Raw genomic sequence first — 16,389 nt, 5'->3', positions numbered from 1 at the left:
GGTCTTCAAGCAGGCCAGCAAGCTCAATGCTGAACACAAAGGGAAGGGATCGCAAAGAGAAGACAAGGATGAATCTTGCCAGCCGAATACGGGGGGACAGAAGAAATTTCCACCGGAGGAAAAAACAGTGAACATGATCTATGTCACTCATATCCCAAAGAAGGAGCGCTAATTCAACCCATGGTCGGCCTGTCCGATCACCTTTGATCGCAGGGATCATCTGACTAGTATCCGTCATGGGGGTTCGGCTGCCTTAGTGCTCGACCCAATAATTGACGGATACCACCTCACTCGAATCCTCATGGACAGAGGCAGTAGTATCAATCTGATATATCAGGACACTGTCTGTAAGATGGGGATAGACCCATCAAGAATCAAGTAGAGCAACACTACCTTTAAAGGAGTAATACCAGGCGTAGAGGCCCGCTGCACGGGCTCTCTAACATTGGACGTTGTCTTTGGCTCTCCCGATAACTTTCGAAGCAAAGAGCTAATCTTCAACATTGCTCCGTTCCGAAGTGGCTATCATGCACTACTCGGACGAACGACCTTCGCCCGTTTCAATGCAGTTCCGCATTATGCTTATCTCAAACTCAAGATGCCTGGACCACGTGGCATTATCATGGTCAGCAGAAATACAAAGCATTCTCTTCATACAGAAGAATACGCGGTGGCTCTAGTAGCCGAAGCACGAAGTGTCCTTTTCAAGCCAAGCAGCTCATCGGTCCTCAAGACCGCGGACACATCCAAACGTATTAGTCGCACACCTATGTGTAGCAGCTCAGATAAACCTGAGTTTGTTTAGCAGCCCTGCCCCCATAGATTGCCCCATAAGAAGATTGTCATTGTTTTCCCGTATACATAAATATACACTCAAAATTCCTTGGGTAGCATTGGGGGCACCCTGCACGTAAGAAGTCTATAGTTCGGCTTGACCCTATTCCGACTCAGGAAGCTACAGTTCACGGTTCATCAAACCAACAAACTATACCCATGGTCGTACCAGATTCTTTCACCTGGTTCTTTCTTTTTTCCAGATAGACCATCATGATATACCCCTCAAGGACACTGCACACCAGAGATAAAGGCGCAGACGTGCAGCAGGGCCCTATTTCACAGTTTCTGTTTCGATTAAGACCCTATGTAAACCTTTTTTCTTATTATTATCTCTTGTTGTTTCATACCCTCCTGGCATGTAAAACGCCCAGGAAAGATATCGGCAGTACTTGCGAACTTACGATTTGCCGTACTAAAATGGATGTTATAGAAGCAGCCAGCAGTGTGTTTTGAGAACTATATTCTCACCATAGGGGCTCTCTCCTCATGCCGGGTCGTAGCACATGCCTTGAATTCAGGGTTCATTACCGGGGGTTGTACCCAGCCCGGTATATATAGAAAAGTCCGAATACCTTCGGGAGTGTTCGGCATTGCGAGTTTTGGCCTTATATGCATCAGCTCTGAATCATGTCTTAGGTCAATAGTTGGGTTTACCTGGCTCCTTTGTTTGCTACCTTACGTTCCGTTCTATCGACTAAGGCGACCAAGGGAGAACTACTGCGATTGTGCCCTGGTTCATCCGGACGAGCACCTCAGTAGAGAAAGCCGAAAACTGACTGTCATGATATGGCGAGAGCTGGTGAACCACTCGATCACTCAGCGGAATCTTCGCGATTCCTCCGCATTAACGAAGGACCGGTTTCCTGGTCATGTATGTAAACGCACCGTATTCAGATAAACGCGGACATACCAGGGGCTATATAGTAGCCCCACTGTCAAAATCCTATGGCTAAGTGAAAGTGTTAAAGCTGTATAGTCCGATTGCCTAGTTCGCTGCACTAACACCTCCTTAATGGACCAAGACGTTGGGTCAAGTGTGATCAAGTGCTTCTCCCAACACCCGCGCATTATATGCGAGGGGGCTGAAGCCGACGACTGCAAACTTCTAGGTTATATACATATATACATAAACGGCTACACAGGAGGCACTAAAATACTTTACGGGCAAAAGTATAAACACAGCCTTCATTATCATAAGCATTGTTTTTACAATTCAGTTACATGTTACCCGAACATAATATTTTTCGAGCACTGACCCTCTATCAAGCAGGCACCCTCTAGGACTTCTTCAAAATAGTGCTCTGGTGTGTCCTGACCCTCGGGTGGACCCCCTGCTGCAATATCGGTGGCCTTCATCTTCGCCCAGTACGTCTTCACACGGGCAAGGGCCATCTGTGCACCTTCTATGCATGTTGACCGCTTGACAACGTCGATATGCGGCACCGCATGAGTAAGTTGTTGAACTAAACCAAAATAACTATTCGCAGTTGGTCCCTCAGGCCACAGCCGGTCTACAACAGCCTTCATGGCAAGTCCGGATATCCCGTGGAGCTTGGCCCATTTGTCCATCTGTTCATTCAATAGCAACGGATGCCTTGGCATGCTAAACTGCGACCAGAAAAGAGTTTTCGCTTCATGGCCTTCTTGGGCTTGGAAAAACTGCGTCGTATCAGAAGCACTCTTCGACAAGTCCAAATACGCGTCCGGAGAACTCCACATTTGATCAAGCGGGGCATACTTCGGATCGCCGAACTTAGTTCACAATAAAAAGGGCTTCCTAGTCGCGATCTCCCCAGCTTGTCGGATCTCCTCCCAAACCGCTCTGGCCTCTGACCGGGTTTCCTTTGCCGCTTGTAAGGCCTTCTCAAGGTCAGCCGTTTTTGCTTGATTCTCTTTCTCAAGAAGTTCATATCGGCTAGTGGCATCCCTTAGCTCAAGCGCCATGTTGGATATTTTCTCCTCACTCAGGCGATGAGAAGCCTGTTCACCTTTTAACTAACCAACTGCCTTCTTGGCAGCCGCGTTGCTTATCCTGGCCTGCTCCTTGGCCCGGTCAAGCTCAGCTCAAAGGGTCTCCATGGCGGCAGCACCATCTGCAGTCAAGCATATTATAAATTCCAGCATCATGCTCCTATTTATAGTCACTGACCGCCCAAAATACATACCTTGTGCCTCGTCAAGCCGCTTGGTCATGAGCATGATGTCCTCATCCGCTACATCAATTTGGCGCTTCAATTCGGCAAATTCGGCAGCCCTGTCAGTGGCCGGGGCTGCAGCCGCCCGTGTACAAATTGGCATAATTATTACTTGAGTTTATTTATCTTTTGATCCTTTGATTGCCCCGTTTGGATGGCAACCAGAGTCTCAGGGGCTACTATCTATACATAGTGCACCTTGTGTTTACGGTACAATTAAAAAATGTCACATTACGTACCTCAAGGCCTCTTAGTAGGCTGGTAAAGGCTTCATTCAATCCACTTTTTATGGACGAAATTCTCTCAATCACCGTACCCATTAAGGTATGATGTTACTCTAAGATAGGTGCTTGCCGCAGAAGATCTATTAATATGTCCAGCTGCATATCAGATAGTCCGGGGCTCTTGTTGTTGGTCTCTCTAGGAGCCGAACACCCCAGACCTCGGGCGGCTGAAGAGTCACCTTTTGTCCTGGTCCTCCTTTGCGGATCAGGAGAGATCCTCTAGGACGACAACTTGGGGTCGTCCGCCTTATGGGGCGGGGAAGTATGAGGCGGCATTTCGCTCTCCATCATCTGCGGAAGAAGATCCCCCGAGGATGAAGATTGTTGAGGGAGGCTATAGGCCGAACTGCAAAACATGCGTTTCAGATATTACCTTCACAAACATGAAAAGAACGGGGTATGTTTATTAAACACCTTTGTTCACTTATGGTTTGGTTAGAGGCTGGCCCCCTTGTGGGCACTGTGCGGCAATATCGCCTCCCGAATACAGGCCCCCTGATAGGGATTCTTTCCCCCACTTGGAGGCCTCTGCCTTCAGGTCTTCGGGGGCGGCCCTCTTCTTCCCGTGGGGGGAGGTAATGTTAGATTCTCCTCCCCATTCATCCTCCGACACGGGAGTTTCGATTTCCCTGGGTACGGTGTGTGACGTACCCCCGGTATGAAGGCCACTTTTGACCTCCCCACTCCTCTCCTTTTCTTCCCCCGCTGGCACTTGATACGGCATCAGAGCCAGCATCCTTGTTAATAATGGATCGGCAGTATCCTCGGGAAATGGAGCCGAACACCCGATTCTTTCTGCCTTCTTTAGCCAGCCCTGGACGGATAGAGTTTTATCAATATATTGTCATGAATTATTTGACTAGATCGTGTTCGGGGGTGGAGTACTTACCGGAGTATCCGGATGGTTGCAGTCAAGACCGATGTCTTCTGTAGTATCCGGCCACTGTTTTCATGCGTCGAAGAATAATTTCCATGTCTCCCTAAGCATCATGATGGAGAAGTGCTGAAGGGTCTGTGGACCTTCCGGATTAAATTCCCACATGCGGAGAGGGCATCGCTGACAGGATAGGATCCGACGGGCTAGCATTACTTGGATTACATCAATGAGAACAATGTCCTTCTCAATAAGGTTCCGGATGCGGCTTTGCAGTGTCCCTACTTCATCTGTAGATCCCCCATCTAGCCCCTTGTTGATCCACAATGCGAGCTGTGGCGAAGGGCCAGACCAAAATGCAGGAGCAGTAACCCGCTTTGAACTGCGGGGTTCGATGATGTAAAACCACTCCCGTTACCATAAGTCAGAAGATTCTGGAAAGGAGCCCTTTGGCCAAGTGGAGTTGATAAGCTTGCTTATTGAAGCGCCTCCGCACTCTGCTTGTTCCCCATTGATTACCTTTGGTTTCACTTTAAAAGTCTTGAGCCATAAGCCGAAGTGTGGGGAAATATGGAGGAAAGCCTCGCATGTGGTGATGAACGCTGAGATGTGGAGAAGGGAGTCCGGGGCTAGATCGTGGAAATCTAGCCCATAATAAAACATGACCCCTCGGACAAAGGGATGGAGTGCAAACCCAAGCCCTCGAAGGAAGTGAGAGATAAACACGACCCTCTCATTGGATCTGGGAGTAGGAATAACATGCCCTTGAGCGGGAAGCCTGTGGTAGATCTCCGCAGTCAAATATCTTGCCTCCCTGAGCTTCGAGATGTCTTCCTCTATGATAGAAGAGGCCATCCACTGGCCTTGAAGGCTGTGTTTGAACATGGTTAGAAGCTCGAAGCAACCGGATTGACCCTTGGGTGTTGGAACTCGAGGAAGGGACTAGCGTAGAGGAAAAAAGGACAGGTCCTGGCCTCTTTATAGAGGTAGGGAATATCAAATGTCCCCTACGTGGCCTTAAAATATGCCTATTCCCAAGGAATCATACCAACGGAATGGTTGGGTTACCCACGACTGCGTTGATGAGAATCCCGTAATAAGGGGACACGATCTCCGCATCGACAAGACATGCCAATAAACCGCCTCGCGAAGCATGAACCAGCAGGCCGGAAAAACAATATAATGGTTGGATAATGACATAATGTCGTGTTGTAAAAGCTGTCAGCAGATTGGACTCATGAAAACATTATGTTCTCCACGGTGGTATACGGAATTTGTTTTGCGGAGCTGGACATGATTCTTATGTTCAAGATTAACTTTGGAGTATTCGGAGAAGGAACCCACCTTGCAATGCTCAAGAAAATCGACGCGCCGGACTCATCGTCATTGAAGCCTGGTTCAGGGGCTACTGAGGGAGTCCTGGATTAAGGGGTCCTCAGACAACCGGACTATATGCATATGCTGGACTGTTGGGCTATGAAGATACAAGATAGAAGATTTCGTCCCGTGTCCGGGTGGGACTCTCCTTTGCGTGGAAGGCAAGCTTGGCGATTCGGATATGAAGATTTGTTTCTCTGTAACCGACTCTATGTAACCCTAGCCCCCTCCGGTGTCTATATAAACCAGAGGGTTTAGTTCGTAGGACAACAACAATCATAACCATAGGCTAGCTTCTAGGGTTTAGCCTCTACGATTTCGTGGTAGATCAACTCTTGTAATACTCATATCATCAAGATCAATCAAGCAGGAAGTAGGGTATTACCTCCATTGAGAGGGCCCGAACCTGGGTAAACATTGTGTCCCCCGCCTCCTGTTACCATTAGCCTTAGACGCACAGTTCGGGACCCCCTACCCGAGATCCGCCGGTTTTGACACCGACACATATCCTCTAAGGTTGTAGAATCTTATATTAGAGCACGAGGCTCTGATACCAATTGAAAGGATCGATGCGGTCGACTAGAGGGGTGGGGGGTGAATACGAGACTACAAATTTTAATCTTTCTTGTCAATTTTAAGGTTTAGCAGATAAATAGGGTTCACTAGATATGCAACTAGGTGAACACAACCTATATGACATGCAAGCTTAAAGCTAAGGTTTTTTTCATCTATGCCCCTCATTCCTTAGCTCTACTCATTCATCCCCGTGATCTTGACTTTTGCTCAGTTTCCCCCACTCCCTTACCTGAAACCCCTAGAACTTGTCACAACGGACGTTGCCGCCAGGTCAATGGCTTGACCGTTAAATCTGACAAGTGGGGCTGCGGTGGATTGTGTCGTCCGTTAGACCTGACAAGTGGGGCCGCATTGGGCGGTGTCGCTATTGGACCGTTGGGCCGTGGTTTCATTGGACCGTCCCTTGCATTAAACGCCCGCGTGCCGCCACGACAGAAGCTTTCTATGCATGCACCCAACAAAGCCTGCCTGCATGCGATGATGCACGCCGCCACGATGCATCGACCGAGCCTACATGCGCCGACCGAGCCTGCATGCACCGATGTGTGCCACCATGATGCACTGACCAGGCAGCTTTCTTGCACGCGAGCCGCCAGGAATGCAGCGACAGTCACTACCGCTGGTTCCTCTCTTCTAGATAGGTGGCTACATATTTGTGGCTTGTGTAAAAAAAGAGAAGGGTTCGTTGTGGCTGCATGCACTAGATGGTTACTAACAAGGGAACACTACTAACAAAGCTAGCTCTCTAAGAAAACAGTCAACAAATATGTAGTCCCAATATGTAGATAGGGCCAACAAGCCCATAGCACTATCACATAGTTCAAACTAGGAAGAACTTAGGGATAATAATAGAATAGATAGAAAACTTAATAATAGAACTTAATAAAAGGGCCAACAGGCCCATAGCATCGCCAATATAGTTCAATACCCTAGTTCAATCCCTACAACTTAACATAACATAGACTAAAAAAGAGATAGAGGGTTTAGAACCCTAGCCGCTGCCTTCTCTACCTCGCTCCTCCTCCGGGTGCCCTTCACTGCTCCTCCGGGGCATTTTCGATGGGGTACAGAAGAGTGTGCATGCGCGATGCGTTGGGGAAGATGTTGTTGTACTCCGTGAACATGTTGTGGGTGGTGAAAGCGATGAACTCGCAGCGACACTAAAACACCCGGCCGAGGAGGTAGAAGGCGTCGAATGTGTTGGTGAAGTGGGCAAGGAGAGCAACCACCACCCCGTTTTGGATGACCTCCTCGACATGGAACATCCTTGGAGATCCCTGTGGGAGGTGGTGGTAGCCGGACGCAAGGAAGAACTCGGTGAAGTTCCTTGCGGTCCTCCACCTTGATATCACCCACACACGTAGTGTGTGCTCAACGTACGTGCCGGGAGGGTAGAGCCTCTCCGGCATGGTGGGTGGGAAGCGGTAGCTTGGTCCGATGTACTGCATGGCTGAGAGATGTGTAGAAGAGGGAGAAGGGGTCGAAGAGCAAGAAGGGTAGATGGCAGAGAGGATGGGAGATGGACGAGGGATGGCAGAGACAGAGGGTGGCTTAAATAGCCATAGTGCTAGTGTTATTTTGCCGTGGCAATAACGGGGTCAAATGTGAAGTAGCCCGTTTTCAAACCCACCATGGCATCGGGAGTGTACACACGTGGGAAACCATGGTTTGTAAATAAGAAGAAAATGAAGCTAATTTCATGCGTGCGAATCTGTGGTCATATATATTACGGTCCCTATATATTATATGAACAAAAAGAGATAATTTTTGAATAGTTTGTGGCCATTTTGCATGATAAAAATAAATTTGGCCCTTATAAATTTGGTCATTTTGCATTTGTATTGCGTAGGATGCAAAAATAAGCAGAGCCAACATGTCAATTGTTGTGTAATTTCAAACGATGCAAAAAAACAGAGCCAACACGTTAAAAAAATAGAGCAAACGATGCAAAAAAACGATGCAATTCGATGGCCCAACATGAGCTTTGTTTCCTTTTGGGAGCAATAATTTTTTTTGTGGAGTTAGTGGTGGGTGAGCAACTGAGCACAACCAACAAGATCGCCTCTCGCGGATCGCCCCAGATCCAATGATGTGGAGTCATCCATGTGATCCAACGGCACGGAGCCTGCATGCAGTCTGCCCAGCGAATTCCTTCGACAAGACCACATTTGAGGGTTGTCGCTTGGCGCCAGGGTATGATCGGACGACTGATGTTCGGAGCTAGGGTTAGGCAAAACCCCGCGGGGTTTATAGGGGTTTAGAGATGGTCAAAAGGGTTTCCAAGGCTTTGACTGAGCATAACGAATTTAAAAAAATGAAAAAATATGAAACCTTCATCGTTTGATGTTTTATAAGACGCACTAACGAGGAAAAATACTAAACTTGGTCTATGGCATTTTCATGAAAAAACCCTAGCTGGCATGATCGAGGTTAAATGAGCACCATTCATTTAAAAAAAATAAAAAATATATATAACATGCGCACAATGTTGTCTTATGTGACATGTTACCAACCGAAAAACATAAACTTGGTCTATGGTCATTTTCATGAAAAAATCTTCATACATATGAGCTATCACCTACAACATTTCCAAGAGTTCAAAAAGAGGAGGTAGGGTTACCTTATGTTTTTGAATTCTTTTAAAAAATATCAAAGCTTTATTTCAAAGTGAATAAGAAGGATCTGAATTTAGTTTTCCATTTTCATATTCTAAATGTGTTTTTAATAGTTTTTATATTAAAGCATATTTTTTTCAAAAGAAAATGTAAAAATATGAAGATTAATTCAAAAAATAGTGAGACTTTGAATGTACACTATATAGATTGAATAGGTGTTGATAAAAAAACATTTGGCTCATTTAGAGTAGGTCCAAAAAAACTTGATTACAAATGGGGTTGTTTACCCTAGCCTGGGAGCTCATTTGGAGCACATTTCTCAAATTCAAATTTCTTTGACCTCTAAATCACCTCAAATTTTGCACACATGATCTCCTACACAAACATAGATAGTTTGCCAAGGTTTTTTTTTGCATTTGTTTGAATTTGTTTGGTCGGAAAAGGCATGCATTTGATTAATAAACATGAGACAAATAATTAGGATAATACTCCTTTATGCTCACTGAAAAAGCAGCAAGACTAATCAGTGAAGCAACACTGAAACAACATGTGTGATCATTGCAGCACCTAAAATAGTGAGAAAAAGCAGCATGTCTAATCAGTGAAGCAACAATGAAACAAAATTGTGATCATTACAGCACTTAAACTCATAGCTCACAACATCTAAACAGAACTAACAATACACTACAGGAAAATTTAAGGACAGACAAATATAGATGGCATAATACATTACTACCATAGATTCAGTTCATCACATCATAAAAAGCCACATTGGGTTTACCAAAAGTAACCCAAAAGATAAACATAACATGCTGCCACATTCAGTTCATCACATCATCACATCACACCGGAGTCAGGGCATTCGCGAGGCCAGCATGCTGCCCCCTGATCATTTAGTCCTCCCCATGAATCGCTACATCCTCTGCATGAGACACAAGGTGATCGAAGCAGCCATTGTGTGAGTCCTAGATTACGGGATCCTCGGGCGCCCTATTTATTGATGTGGGCCGTACTGGTGGGCCGTCAAGATACAAGACAGAAGATTATCTCTTGTGTCTGGTGGGGACTCCCATATACGTGCCTGGCAAGCATAGGTGTCCAGATATCTTATTCCTATCTGTAAAACCAACTTTGTACAACCCTAAGCCCTTCCGGTGTTTATATAAACCGGGGGGGGGGGGGTAGATCGGAGGCAGGATCACAACATTGCTAGGCTTGCTATCTAGGGTTGGCCGAATCGATCTCGTGGTAGATCAACTCTTGTAACCCCTATACCCTCGAATATAATCAAGCAGGAGTAGGGTTTTACCTCCATTAAGAGGGCTCGAACCTGGGTAAACATTGTGTCCCTTCTCCATTGGTACTATTGATCCTCAGACGCACCCCCTACCCGAGATCTGCCAGTTTTGACACCGACATTGGTGCTTCCATTGAGAGCTCCGTTGTATCGTCGACAGAAGGATCAATGGCTCACCTCTTCGTCAATGGTGACGCTGCGTCCAGGGAGATTTTTCTTCCTGGACAGGTTTTTGTGTTTGGTGGCTTTGTGCTTCGAGCCAACTCGATCGGCCACCTAGAGCACTTTGATAGTTACGCCCCCGGCCACCAGATCAGGTTTGCAAACCTGAATTATGTTGCTGACATCCGAGGAGACTTGGTCTTCAATGGGTTAGCGGCCTCGGCCGCCATTCTGCTTCCCATCCAAGATGACTCTTCAAATCCCCTATCGGATCTTGTCTAGGGGTCAACACCAGCACTCACGTTGGCCTTAGATCCGGGGCAGGCCTCATCTCCGAAGACGGGAGCGTAAGCCCCGGCAGACTTTTTCCCTTTATCGAACTTCCTACCGAAGACCCAGACGCAGGCTTAAACCAAGCTATGGGCAACTGTTTCGAACTACCGAGGTCTACACTTAGCGGATCCGATTAGGCTCTCCAAGCCGAACACATCGCGGCAGACACGCGGTTCCCGCTCCCGATCTTAGCTGAAGTGTTGGGTCTGATGCAGTCTCTCGCCATCACGGAGGTTTTACCTTCGAACTACACCCAGCCTGGACTGGGGGCTGAGAGAGGGGAATTTTACACCCCACCCACCACCAACTTAATAGCCACTATCATGGACTTAACCGACATGTTGGACTATGCGTCCGAGGACATCGACAACATGGACGATGATGCCGAAGATGAACCAAGCCAAGTCCCACCTGTTACGGGGCATTGGATGGCCACCTCAACTTACGATGTGTACATGGTGTACACTCCGAAGAACGACCAGGACAACCCAAACCCAGATGAGGATAGACCCGTCGATAAGCCTTCAAAGTGCCGACATCAGCGGCATCGCTCACAATCGCATCGGGCAAAGGATAGTAATACCGGCACCGGAGACAACGAGACTCCGGACGGTGCCGAAGATAACGAACACCTTATCGAGCCCACATCCGAAGAGGACGAGTGGGAAGAAGGTGAACACAGCCTTGGGCGCGCTAACAACGAAGATGCGGAGGACATCAACTACATGCCAGAACCCGAAGAGGAGGTTAGGCTTGGTGACGAAGACTTCATCATCCCAGAAGAACCCCTCGACCAAGAACGCTTTAAGCGGCAGCTCATTGCCACAACCCGGATCCTGAAGAAGAAGCAGCAACAGCTCCAAGAAGAGGAAGAAACGCTGAATGAGAGGTGGACTAAGGTCCTGGCCGCTGAGGAATACGGCCAAGAATGACCTATCAAAAGTTACCCTAGGCCTAAGCTGCTGCCTCAATTCGACAATGAAGTCTTTGAACAAATACCGTCGAAATACAATCACGCAGATCAACCAGACTGACCACCACGTGGACGGGATAAATCGGCATATCAAGCCGAACACCAACCCGCACCCCCTCGCCGAAGAGGTAGGGAGGCAGCAGCCGCGGGATATATATACGACATACAACGTGACCTAGCTAATAATGCTGGGCAAACTAGATCAATCTACGGATCAAGGGGGTGCACCCCGGCGCAAGAAAATGGCAGTGAAGCCTGGCATGATGACCGCTACTATGTTCGGGATTTGTACCGAACCAAGATGTCAGCCGATCTTCGCCACGACATTGCGAGGTAGAGAGGGGCCGCACACCCCTTATGCTTCACTGACGAGGTTATGGAACATCAGTTTCCGGAAGGGTTTAAACCTGTAAACATTGAACCATACAATGGAACGACGGATCTGGCCGTCTGGATTGAAGATTTCCTTCTCCACATTCATATGGCTCGAGGAGATGACCTCTAGGCCATTAAATATCTCCCTCTGAAGCTGAAGGGACCAGCTTGGCACTTGCTAAACAGCCTCCTAGTAAACTCCATTGGAACCTAGGAAGACTTGGAAGATGCCTTCAGGGCTAACTTCAGGGGACTTATGTCGGGCCACCGGATGCTGATGACCTGAGTCACATAATTCAGTAGCCAGGTGAATCAGCTCGCAAGCTTTGGAATCGGTTCTTAAGTAAAAAGAACCAGATCATAGATTGTCCAGATGCTGAAGCCTTAGCGGCCTTTAAGCATAGCGTCCATGACGAATGGCTCACCCGGCACCTCGGGCAGGAAAAGGCAAAGACCATGGCCGCCTTAATGGACCCACTTCTGTGCGGGCGAAGATAGCTGGTTGGCTCGTAGAAGCAACAGCTCAGGTGACCCTGGCACCTTTGAGGTGCGGGACGGCAACGGTAAACCTCGCTACAATAAAAACAAACGTCAGAATAGCAACAATGATGATGCTGACGATACAACAGTCAATGCCGGATTCAGCGGTCCGAAGTCCAGTCAGCAGAAGAAACATTTCAAAGGCAAAGACGGGCCATCCAACTTAGATAAAATCCTTGAGAGGCCCTGTCAGATCCATGGCACACCCGATAAGCCTGCAAATCATACCAACAGGAACTGTTGGGTTTTCAAACAGGCCGGTATGTTAAATATCGAACACAAGGGCAAAGGGCCCCCAAGTGAAGACGATGATGAGCCCCTACAACTGAACACCGGGGGTCAAAAACAATTTTCCCCAAGATGAAAATAGTGAACATGATATATGTCACTCATATCCCCAAAAGGGAGTGCAAACGTGCATTATGAGACGTCTATGTCGTAGAGCTTGTCGCCCCCAATTTAACCCATGGTCAGCTTGCCCGATCACTTTTGATCATAGGGACCACCCAACTAGTTTCTGTCGCCGGGGTTCGGTCGCCTTGGTCCTTGACCCAATCATCGATGGATACCACCTTACTAGAGTCCTCATGGACGGAGGAAGTAGTCTCAAGTTGATCTATCAAGATACTATCCGAAAGATGGGGATTGACCCATCACGAATCAAACCTAGTAACACTATCTTTAAATGTGTGATACCAGGAGTGGAGGCTCTTTGTACGTGCTCAATTACAATGGAGGTAGTATTCAGATCCCTAGACAACTTTCGCAGCGAAGAGTTAATCTTCGACATCGTCCCTTTCCTCAGTGGTTACCATGCACTGCTCGGATGAACTGCCTTCGCCCGATTTAACGCAGTCCCGCATTATGCTTACTTAAAGCTCAAAATGCCCGGACCTCGTGGTGTTATTACAGTCAATGGTAATATGGAGCGCTCATTCCGTACTGAAGAACACACCGCAGCCCTTTCAGCCAAAGTGTATAGCGACCTAATCAAGCCAAGCAGCTCACAGGCCAATAAAGCCAATGACGTATCCAAACGAGTCCGGTACGCGCATAAAACAGCAAATCTAGACATTGATTAGCAGTTCGGCCTCCGCCAACCGCCCCTCCAGGTTGCGGCTCATGTACCGCGCATACATAATTACGCACTAAAAATACCCTGGGTGACGACGGAGGCACGATGCGGAATAGCTCCATTACACGGCTTGACCATAAATGGACCACATATACCCTTTTTCTTTTAACGCGGGTTCATCAAGAGCCCTACTTACAAGATGGTTGTCACATGAGATCCTTTTAAGGCTAGCATGTCCCAACCATCAAACACTCCTCTCAAAGGATTCACTACTACGGAGGAAAGGCGCAGACATGCGACAGGGCATCATTAAAGTTTCTTTTTCGAACTATGGTTTTTAGGCCCGGTGTTAGACTTTCCCTTATGTAATTTTTCTCTTCATTAGGCATGTAATATTACCTTAGTGTTGAATGACATTGTCTGTCATCGAAATATCAATAAAGATACAAAGGGCACAGATGATTACCACCTTTTTGGTTGGGTGTTGAATTTTTTCCTTGTCATCTGCACTATTCCTTATATTGGACTGACACACGTGGTTTGACACTTGCTAGGGGCTGTACTCGGCCCCGCTAAATTGATTAAGTCCGAACACCCATAGGGAACTTTTTGTCATCCTAGATATTGCATTATATGCATCTACTACGAATCATGTCTTTCGTGTATAGTTGGGTTGCCCGGTTCCTGTGTTTTCCACTTTACATTCTGCAAGTTCGGCTAAGGTAGTAAAGGGAGAACTACTGTGATTGTATTTCCGGTTCGTCTGGTCAAGTACCTCAGTAGAGAAAGCCGAAAACTGACTGGTAAGCGAGAGCGGGTCAGCGATCCAGCGACTTAGTGTTACACTATGAATCGCTCACGATTTATGTCGTGTCATACGAGGGGCTGGGTTTTCGACCAGCCGCGTTGCAAAGGCATTGTACTCCGGCTCGCTGATCATGCAATAAGGGGCTAGTACTTAGCGCCACCAATAGACTCTTATGGCTAAGTGAAAGTACTAAAGCCGCATAGTCTGATTGCCTTGTTCACTTCGCAAGAGGCCTCCTACATTGGACCAAGACGTTGGATTAAGTGCGGTCATGCAATAACAAACACCCCTATAATATTTACATGGGGGATGAAGCCGACGACTCGTAAACTTTCAGACATATAAACAACAAAATAGGAGGATAAACTAAATCATAGATACACAATGAGTTCATTACATGACTCTTACAAACCGGACTCAACTACTAAAAGATGACATCCTTCGAACACTACCCGTCCACAAGGCGGGCTCCCTCGAGGACCTTGTCAAAGTAATTCTCCGGCCGCCGGTGCTCTTTCCCTTCAGGCGGCCCTGCGGTAGCAATGTCTATGGCCTTCGCCTTCGCCCACTGCACCTTGACACAGGAAAAGGCCATCCAAGCACCCTCAATACAGCACGACCGCTTGAGGGCGTCGATTCGAGGAAGCGCCCCCACTAGTCGCTGCACGACTCCGAAGTGACTATTCAGGATGGGATCAGCTGGCCACAAGCGGATTATAACATCCTTCATGGCCAGTCCGGCCACCCTGTGTACCTCGGACAACTGCTTCAGCTGGTCGCTCGGGGCCAGGGGAAGTTCTGGCGCAAGGTATTGCGACCAGAATAACTTCTCCGTCGAGCTCCCCTCTTCGGCTTGAAAGAATGTGGCAGCATCCGAAATGCTCCTCGGAAGATCAGCAAAGGCACCTGGAGAACTCTAAATTCTGGTCAGTAAAATATACCTCTTACTACTATATCTAATCCGCATGATAAAGGCCTTAACATCCGCAATCTACTTCGCCAGTTGTATCTCTTGGCGAACACCCTGGGTATCAACTCGGGCGTCCTTCAGACTCTCGAGAGCTTTGGTAAGCTCAGAGGCTTGCTCCGAACTCTTCTGCTCTAAGGACTCACACCTTGCGATGGCGTCCTTGAGCTGCTGCTCTATTTCTTCCACCCATTCCTCATGTTTTCGGCGGGTGGTTTGCTCTTCCTCCAGAGCCTGGCAGCCTTGTCCGCGGCCACCTTGTTCGCCTTTACCTCCTTCTTGGCTTTGGCAAGGGCGCCATTGAGGGACTCGACCTCGGCTGTGCCAACTGCGAGTATATACATAACATTCTTAGTCTGTTTCAAACCGACTACACATAAACATAATTTTTGGATATACTGACACATCGCACACCTTGGGTTTCTTCAAACCATTTGTTGGTACACTCGAGTTCCTCATCATACAACCGGAGCTTCCTATTGACCTCGGCAATTTCCGCGGCCTGGGCAGTAGCCGCCAGCTTTGAAGCATGTTAGACAGAAAAAACAGTGCATGACATACTTGTTAATGATCCTCTGTTCGGATTGTCTTAATCCAGACAGAGTATCAGGGGATATTGTCTATACATGGGCTCCGCCTCACACGTACATACATAGAATACTTAGAAAAAATATTTCGTTGCCTACCTCGAAGCCTGTTAGCAGGTTGTGGAAGGCTTCAGTCAGCCCGCTCTTTGCGGACTGAACCTTTTCCATAGCCGTGCCCATAAGGGTGCGGTGTTGTTCTACAACGGAGGCACGTTCCAGTGCCTCCCGCATACTATTAGTGGCCTCCGGGTTGACAAAGGCCGCCGACGGAGCTCTTGCTCCCTCGCCCTCTTTTAAAGGGAGATGTTGATCTGAACCCGGTACCGTACTGGTCTCCGGTACGGTGTTCGGCGAGGGTTCGGACTGTTGAAATCCTTCATCCCCGATGGTTGTGGGGATTGCTATGCCCCGCTCTTCAATGCCCGAGGTGTTGTCCTCAGGCGACTTCCAAACTATCTCATCCACCCCTCCTCGACCAGGAGATGGCCTTTGGGACGACACCTCGGTGTCCTCC

Source organism: Triticum aestivum, chromosome 3B (genome assembly GCF_018294505.1).
Source record: "Triticum aestivum cultivar Chinese Spring chromosome 3B, IWGSC CS RefSeq v2.1, whole genome shotgun sequence".
Classification (NCBI taxonomy): Eukaryota; Viridiplantae; Streptophyta; class Magnoliopsida; order Poales; family Poaceae; genus Triticum; species Triticum aestivum.
Note: the sequence above shows the minus strand (reverse complement) of the source record.